General features: G+C 39.4%; 1 non-coding gene across 1 annotated transcript; it reads left to right on the forward strand.

Annotated features, from left to right (window-relative positions):
- Positions 1-8,762: 8,762 nt before the first annotated feature.
- Positions 8,763-8,868, forward strand: LOC134485298 (U6 spliceosomal RNA). The gene has a single exon (XR_015655485.1). It is a non-coding gene; the product is annotated as a U6 spliceosomal RNA (small nuclear RNA).
- The last annotated feature ends 250 nt before the right edge of the window (positions 8,869-9,118 follow it).

The raw sequence follows: 9,118 nt of genomic DNA on the forward strand, positions 1-9,118 counted from the left end.
TGGTTGGGAGGTATTTAATAACAGCTTCTATTTCTTTAGTAGTTATGGTGTTGTTTAGATGGTTTATTTTTTCCTGATTTAATTTTGGTACCTGGTATCTGTCTAGAAAATTGTCCATTTCTTCCAGATTTTCCAGTTTTGTTGAATATAGACTTTTGTAGTCAGATCCGATCCTTTATTTTTTTAAATGTCCTTAGATTCCGTTGTTATGTCTCACTTTTAATCTCTGATTTTGTTAATTTGGATGCACTTTCTGCGACCTCTGGTTACTCTGGTTCTGGGTTTATCTATTTTGTTGATTTTCTCAAAGAACTAGCTCCAAGCTTTGTTTATTCTTTGTATAGTACTTTTTGTTTCTAGTTGGTTGATTTCACTTCTGGGTTTGATTATATTCTGCCTTCTACTCCTTTTGGGTTTATTTATTTCTTTTTGTTCTAGAGCTTTTAGGTGTGCTGTCAGGCTTCTGACATATGTTCTCTCCTGTTTCTTTTTCAGGTACTCAGAGCTATGAGTTTTCCTCTTAGTAATGCTTTCATTGTGTCCCATAAGATTGGGAATATTATATCTTCATTTTATTAAATTCTAAGAAGTCTTTAATTTCTTTCTTTTTTCTTCTTTGCCCGAGTTTTCATTGAGTAGAGCATTATTCAACTGCCATGTATATGTGGGATTTCTGTCATTGTTGTTGTTATTGAAGACCAGACTTAGGGTGTGTTTATCTGATAGGATGCATGGTATTATTTCTATCTTCCTTTATCTGTTTAGGCGTGTTTTGTGACCTCAACAAAGTTTTGTGATTATATGTTCGGTTTTGGAGGAGGTTCCATGAGGTGCTGAGAAGGTATATCCTTTTGTTTTAGGATGGAATGTTCTATAAATATCTATTAAATCCATGTGGTTCATAATGTCTGTTACTTTTTCTACGTCACTGTTTAAGTTCTGTTTCCATGCTCTATCCAGTGATGAGAATGGGGTGTTTATATCTCCTACTATTATTGTGTGACTTGCAATGTGTGCTTTGAGCTTTAGTATGGTTTCTTTTATGAATGTAGGTCCCTTGCGTTTGGAGTATAGATATTTAGGATTGAGAGTTCATCTTGCTGGATTTTTTCCTATGATGATTAAGAAGTGTCCTTCCTTATTTTTTTAATCTCTTTACGTTGAAAGTCAATTTAATTTGTTATTAGAATGGCAACTCCAGCTTGTTTCTTCAGGACATAAGCTTGGAAAGTTGTTTTCCAGCCATTTACTCTGAGGTAATGTCTGTCTTGGTCTCTGAGGTGTGTTTCCTGCATTCAGCAAAATGCTGGGTCCTCTTTAAGTATCCAGTCTGTTAGTCTATGTCTTTTTAGTGTGGAATTGAGTCTGTTGATATTGAGAGATATTAAGGAACAGTGATTGTCACTTCCTATTATATTCGTTGTTAGATGTGGAGTTATGTTTGCCTCTTTTGGTTTCATTGCAAGGAAATTCTATTCTTGCTTTCTGTACAGTGTAGTTTGTCTCATTGGTTTGGAGTTTTCCATCTATTATCCTTTGTAGGTCTGGATTTGTAGAAAGATATTGCATAAATTTGGTTTTGTCATGGATTATCTTGTTTCCTCAATCTATGCTAATGGAAAGATTTGCTGTATACAGTAACTTGGGCTGCATTTGTGTTCTCTTAGGGTCTATAAGACAGCTGTCCAGGATCTTCTGGCTTTCATAGATTCTGGTGAGAAGTCTTGTGTAATTCTTATAGGTCTGCCTTTATATATCACTTGACGTTTTTCCCATACTGCTTTTAATATTCTTTCTTTGTTTTGTGTATTTGTTGTTTTAACTATTATGTGACAGGAGAACTTTCCCTTCTGGCCCAATATATTTAGAGTTCTGTAGGCTTCTTGTATGTTTATGGGCATCTCTTTCTTCCGGTTAGGGAAGTTTTCTTCTATAATTTTGTTGAATATATTTACTGGCCCTTTAAGTTGGGAGTCTTCACTTTTTCTGTACCTATTTGATCTTCTCATTGTGTCCTAGATTTACTGTATGTTTTGGGCTAGGATCTTTTTGTGTTTTACATTGTTTTTGACAGACATGTCTCTGTTTTCTACGGTATCTTCTGCCCCTGAGATTCTCCCTTCTATCTCTTGTATTCTGTTGATGATGCTTGTATCTACAGCTCCTTGTCTCTTCCTTTAGTTTTCTATATCCAGGGTTGTCTCCCTTTGTGCTTTCTTTATTGTTTCTATTTCCATTTTCAATTTGTTCACCTGTTTGGTTGCATTTTCCTGTAATTCTTTTAGGGATTTTTGTGTTTCCTGTAATGGTTCTACTCATTTACTTGTGTTTTCCTGCATTTCTCTAAGGAATTATTCATGTCTTTCTTAAAGTCCTCCATTATTATAAAAATGTGATTTTAAATCTAAATCTTGCTTTTTTGCTGTGCTTGGATAACCAGTATTTTCTTTGGTGGGAGTACTGGGCTCTGATGATGCCAAGTAGTCTTGGTTTCTGTTGCTTAGGTTCCTGTGTTTGCCTCTAGACATTGGGTTGTCTCTGGTGTTTGCTTGTCTTGCTGTTTCTGGGAGCGACTTGAACCTGCCATAGGCCGCTGTGTCAGTACTCCTGTAGAACTGTTTTCCTGCTTTCTTTCAGCCTTTCCTGAGTACAGGTGCTCTGATGTCAGGTGTGTTAGTGCTCCTGAAGACTGTCCTCCAGCTCTAGGCATGGGCATGGATCAAAGGCTCCTGCCTCTAATTGCTCATGTAGGTCCTTGCACCCTTCGGTCATAGTTGGCACTATGCGATTCCCTCTTGTATCTGTACTGTGGGCAGAAGGTAGTCTCCTCTGACTTTTCAGTAGTATCCACATTCCTGAGGTTCCAGCTCTCTCCCCTACTGGATTTTGGTGCAGGCAGCTGATTGGTCAGATCAGTTCAGTCCTGGGCACAGAGGAGAACTGTGGGTACTGGTGGCTGTCTGCTCCCATATCCCTGTGTCCAGAGTTACTATGCAGTTTCCCATTGGAAAAGGCATGTGGGCTGATGTGTCCAGAGCTGTCCTGCAGCCTTGGAATGTCTGCACCTCTGGGTGGTCTGCTCTATTCCCCCTTCTTTTCCAATTAAAAGCCAATGTTGCATGTGTACTTTAAAGAACTTAGTTATTTCTACCTTTGTACATATAGCTCTTAATATATCCTAATAAATCAATGTAGTACTGTATTTTTAATGAGTCTGTAAAACATATCCCCTTGTATTGCTAATAAATAATTAAAAGTTGAAAAAAAGGATGGTTCAGAGCAGATGAAAGGAGTACACTGCTTTTACATGGATGCAATGTCTCAGCACATGTGTTGAAACTGGAATAGCTCAAGGGCAAATTGACAGAAAGTTGAGTGCTGTGGTATTGAGTATCTGGAAGCCTTTATAAACTTTTCACCAGTACATTCAAGGCAAATATAATATAATAGCACAGATATAGAAATATGAAGCTCCACCTAGGTGTGGGAAGTTATATACCTAGAGTAGACATTGTACATTTCTCTTCTTTATATATTCTGGTGTGAAGAGTGTTTTCCAAGTCACAAGCCTCTTAAACAGAAATCTATGTCCTGTGAAATAGACAGATGAATCATGGAGAAATATTGTGCATTGTGGAGGACTCACTAAGGTAAAGGCCTAATGTACACTGCTTTGCCAAACAGTACTTTTTTGACTAAATATTGGATAAAAATTATGAGAAATCTTTATTATCTGTTGGGGCTGTTAGTATTTCTTTTAAACAATCTTACCTGACCAAGACCAATTATATTTTCTTATAAAGGATAGTAATAGCTCTTCAAATACATGGTATCTTTAACATAATGCTAAGCTTTGGGGTGCCTTGTAGATGTGAAATAACTTAGAACAGTAAAAATAGCAGTTTGAGGGTTTATACCTTGAACCTACATGGGTTGAAGCAGAACCCTCAGGAGCCATAAGGCTTTTAGTTCAGCAACAAGTGTTTCTTTTTTTTATCTCCTCAAGAATTATTGACTAAGGAAATCTACAAATTTCTCCAGATCACAAGGGTCTTACTGCTATTGTTGGCTACATACTATATGGCAAGACCCTGTCCCAAAAAGCAACTCACATTTTGGATACAGGACATGGAGAAATCTGACTGAATGTGAGCTGGAAGTTTTCTCATTTCCAAGTAGTTTTTCTACTACTTGAAAGTAACATACCAGCTCTCATGGACGGACTGTCACAAATAGTCCTACTTAGTTGAGGACCCTCATATGAGGGAAGATGTGTCAGTTGATATAATAATGAAGTTTCCAGGTAGAGTGTGAGAAGCAATATATAGGAAGGAATTTGCTTTTGACTGTGTAAGTTAGGGTTTTTTTCCTTTGGCTAGGAAGGTTGGTGATAGGCTATGTCAAGTGAATACCATTTCAAAATGTCTGACTCAGTACATTGCCTTGATTTTTTTTTAAATGTTGGTTGTAATTTTGTACTGAGACTTGTGTAACTGGAGTCAGCTGGATGAGTACAAATGTGGGCCAGTTACGGCTCAAGAACGCTTTACCTCTCAGTGATGTGAACTAAGGAGAGGACAGAAATTTGGGCCAGGGACTGAGGTTCTAAGGACCTTTTACCTGCCAGTATTGGGGGATATGAAGACTGCAGAAGGCAGACTAGGGCCTCTGATTATATAGAGCCTTTACCTTGGGGATTCCTTAAACTAGAACATCAGTGAAATTTAATTATTTTAATATCAGGCATGATTACTATGAAGAGTTAATACCCCTCATCGTAGTTTTAATCAGTTCTTACTTTATATGTTTGACACTATTATCTCAGCACACAAGAACACTGTACCTTGTGTTTAGGTTTGCCACAAGACAGGCCTTTACCATGGACTATTTTTATATCAGCACTAGAGTGTGATCTAATCCAATAACACAGGTGGTATATTTTCAGCATGAACTGGATTATAGTGATAGAGTGGAGGGGCATCTTGGGAAGTAAGGCTGTATAGCAAATACAAGAAAAAAACAGCAGGGGCTGACTTTTTTATTAACTGGTTGACAATATGGCTTCTTCCTATGCAGCTGATGTCATGTGGCCCAGGTGGGCAGAACAAGATAGAGACAGTCCGAAGTCCAACGCCACAGGGCCTGGGCAGTCAGAACACCACCAAGATTATCATGCCCAGTCCCAGGAGGCTGATTTGGGCAAAGCAAGCCTTAGAGGATCCCCAATCTGGTGCTATGTGGCATGGGTGTGGCAGAGAACTGCTGAGACAATCTTAGACACCCAGAAGCCCTGGGTATCACTAAGTTGAGCAAGTAATTGGTGGAGAGATAGAAGAGAAAGAGAAATAGAAGGATGTGTGCACAAGGAAGAGAGTTGGAACTGGACACTTGAGAGTAATGAGGAGCACCCTGATATGAATAGACAGCAATGCTGCCTAAGACCATTGTGAAGTCCTGGTCTATGCTGCCACCAAAGGCCACGTCTTGGTCCATGGCCCCAAGACACTAGGAGTCTGTTTTTGGCAAAGGATGTCCCTGGTCTGTTCTGCCATTTGGGTCCATGTTGATGTCTGAGAACTGTGCAGAGATGGCCTCTTTCTTTGCCTGTGCCTTGTGCAAGAGCTGGCTCTACTGCTCTCCAGCTGCAACACTCTAAGAGCAGGTTCTGTACCTCATTCAGAAAGTACAGTAGAGCTGGTTCTGGTTGATTGTGTGTCAGCCCTGAATGTATGAGAGCAGGAAAGCTGCCCCTGCCATTTTCCTACCATTAGGAAATGGAGTGTGTACTGGAGAGATACCGTCTCCATCTGCCATGGTTGGGGGTGATGGATGTATGATCATGGAAGAGCTAGCTCACCCAACCTTAGGTGCAGCACTGGGAGAGAGGCCTTGCATCTTACCCTGGGCAGCACAGTAGAGCTGGCCCTGATGGCAATGACATGGATGAGCCAGCTTGTACATTAAGAGAGTGTGAGAGTTGGCCATGTCCCTTGTTGGCTATACCATTGGGTGAGCTAGCTGGGACAATGCTGAAGACCTGGGCCTGGTGGTGTGGTGTAGGAGATCTGGTGTGATGACCAATGTAGCTACCACCTAGTCCCAAATACTGTGCTTTTAATTGGCCCACCCAAATACCTACATTATCTATGAACTGTTGAAGTGAACGAAAAAGCAGCCCCTGCAGATCGAAAGATATAGTCTCTCTATGAAAAATGACAAGAACAGGATATCTGAGAAGAGTTTCTGTGCATATTCACTATTGATGGTGTAGCAGAAGCCACAGGCTTTCAGCTAGACCAGTGCCCCACTGCAGTGAAAATTAGCAATAAGGGTGTGTGGGAAAAAAGGATGCACTGTGGGGCAATTGTGGAAAACTAGAGTTTCCATAGTAGGATTTGTTTTTAATTTTAGTTTTTAATTTTTTATGTATTCACTTTACATTCAACTCACTTTCACATTCCTTGTCACTCCTTCCCACAGGTCTTCTCCAATACCCTCTCTTCTGAGTGGATAGAAGTTCCCTGGGTATGTACTCAACCTGCCTTTTCAAGTCTCTGAGAGGATAGGTGCTTTCTTTCCCACTGAGGCCTGTCAAGGCAAGACAAGCTATAAGTCTATATCCCAACTGCTGGCAACAGCTTTTGGGATAGGTTCCTTTCTAGTTGTTCGGGAACCACATGAAGACCAAGCTGCGCATCTGCTACATATGATGGAGGAGGTCTAGGTCCAGCCTGTGCATACTCTTTAGTTGGTGGGTCCATCTCTGAGAACCCCAAGGGTCCAGATTAGTTGGTTCTGTTTGTCTTTCTTTGGAGTTCTAATCTCTTTAAGAGTTGCAATTCTGCCTCTTCTTCTTATATAAGAGTTCCCAAGCTCCATCCACTGTTTGGCTGTGGGTGTCTGTATCTGTCTGAGTCAGTTGGTGGATAGATTCTATCAGAGGACAGCCATGCTAGACTCCTGTCTGCAAGCATAACAAAGTATCAGTAATAGTATCAGGATTTGGTGACCATCCATGCAATGGGACTAAAATTCGGCTGTTATCGATTGGCTGTTTCCTTGGTATATGCTCCTTTAACAATCCGTACATTTTTTGTAGACAGGATAAGTTTTGAATCAAAAATTTAGTGAGTTTATTGGTCCCCCTGTCTCTCAACCTAGGTTACTGTCTGGCAACAGGAGGCAGACTCTTAAAGCTCAATATCCCCAAACCTGTGAGTCATAGCTAAGGACACCTCCATTGATCCTTGGGTGCCTTCCCTATCTCAGGTCTTGCACAGACACAGAAACTATGATGGGAACAGTTATAATTGTAGTGGGCCCTCAGATATTAACACAATTGACTTCATGATGGATGTACTATTCAGACCATAAAACTCAGCACATAGTCAATACTACTTGTCAAAAGAGAATAAACAAACAAAGGAACAATAACAAATCCCACAAAAGCAAAAACAAAAAACAGGAAAACACAAAAAACCCAAAACCCCTATAAGTCCTTAGTAATAAAAGTATAGTTCCGATAAAGTCTCTACATGGATTAACCTTGCTTCTTTGGCTTCTGTTAGTTTTGGCTAACCATTGTTAACTGAAGTATGCCAACATAAAAATGTCTTTTTGTGTGTGTTCTTAAAGCACATTATGATAAAGGCACAGGGCTACACTGGTATCCTGAACACTTGTAGTACCAGCTCGCTAATAGACTCTCTATTGGCTTAACCATATGTCTAAGCAATCTTCGTTGGTGGGTACCCATCAAAAATAATCTTCTTTGTCACAACTTGTTATCCACTTCCCATATTCTCTTTTTCTCTAAAGACAATTACTGTTCATGGACCTTCCTTATATTGAGAGAGCAATAATGTGGGCAGGCCTATGGAAACCAATGCTGTATGTTGGACCCCATCTTAAACCCATAGCTCAGACAAGTTCTGAGACCAGCTCAGAAAAGAGGAAGGACCAAGGTCATACTATTAATATACTGATACTTCTGAGGGTGCTGTGTAGCTCAAGATTTTATCAGCCACCCACAATGATTCTGGTGCGAAATGCAGCAGGTTAGGAAATATGACTCTGTCTACTTCAACTAGTACTATAGGCATTGAGGCCCTTAGAATCTCACCAATGTAAGATTTGACTAACTTTAAATATTAGTCTAGCTTCTGCCTAATAAATGGAACTTGTTTCTTTTAGATTTTAGGTCAACATGAGCCAGGTAACAAATTCTGTTTACCTTGCAAAGACAACAGGGCAAGATGACTTTGGATCACCGGATGTCTAAAGATAATTAAGGTCATACCTTTTCAATCTCCATGTCAGAAAATGACGAGCTAATCATTAACTGGTTTCAAAACATCATTAAGTTCAAACTTTTCTGACCACTGTGTCAAATATGATGATGTAATTAGTAACTAAATTCATGTTTGTTTTGAATAGGTCTGAATAAGGTTGATTTTGAATCAGAGTACACTGTCAGTAAAGGTTGGTGGATGCAATAGAGCTGAATTTCTATATGGAGAAAAAAAGGGCAAGATAAGGATTCACACCCTGGCTCAACTACCTACATTCTCTGTCTGACTAGGCAAAGGACAAAATGTACAAGGCTCAGCTTAATGGCCAGTAGAAATAGTTTTGTCTTAGACAAAGAAAGTAGAGAAAAATCAGAAGAAATACTGAAATGAGAATTTTAAGAAAATCCACTGAATTTGTGTAATATCATTTAGGAAATACTGTATAACAGTCTTTTCTTAAAAAAAATCTTTTTGCTTGTTTTGGCAGTACATATACCAAAATTGGAATGATATAGAGAAGATTAGCATGACCCCTGTGCAAGATGACATGCAAATTCGTGAAGAATTCCATATTTTTAACAAGTAGAAGCCCATAAAGAAGAAACACAAAAATCCCAAAAGAATTACAGGAAAACACAACCAAACAGGTGAAGGTATTGAACAAAACTGTCCAGGATTTAAAAATGGAATTATAAAGAATAAAGAAAGCACAAAGGGAGACAACCATGGAGATAGAAAACCTAAGGAAGAGACAAGTAGTCATAGATACGAGCATCTCCAATAGAATACAAGAGATAGAAGAGAGAATCTCAGGGGCAGAAGATAGC

This window comes from Rattus norvegicus, chromosome 1, assembly GCF_021556685.1.
Source record: "Rattus norvegicus strain SHRSP/BbbUtx chromosome 1, alternate assembly SHRSP_T2T, whole genome shotgun sequence".
NCBI lineage: Eukaryota > Metazoa > Chordata > Mammalia > Rodentia > Muridae > Rattus > Rattus norvegicus.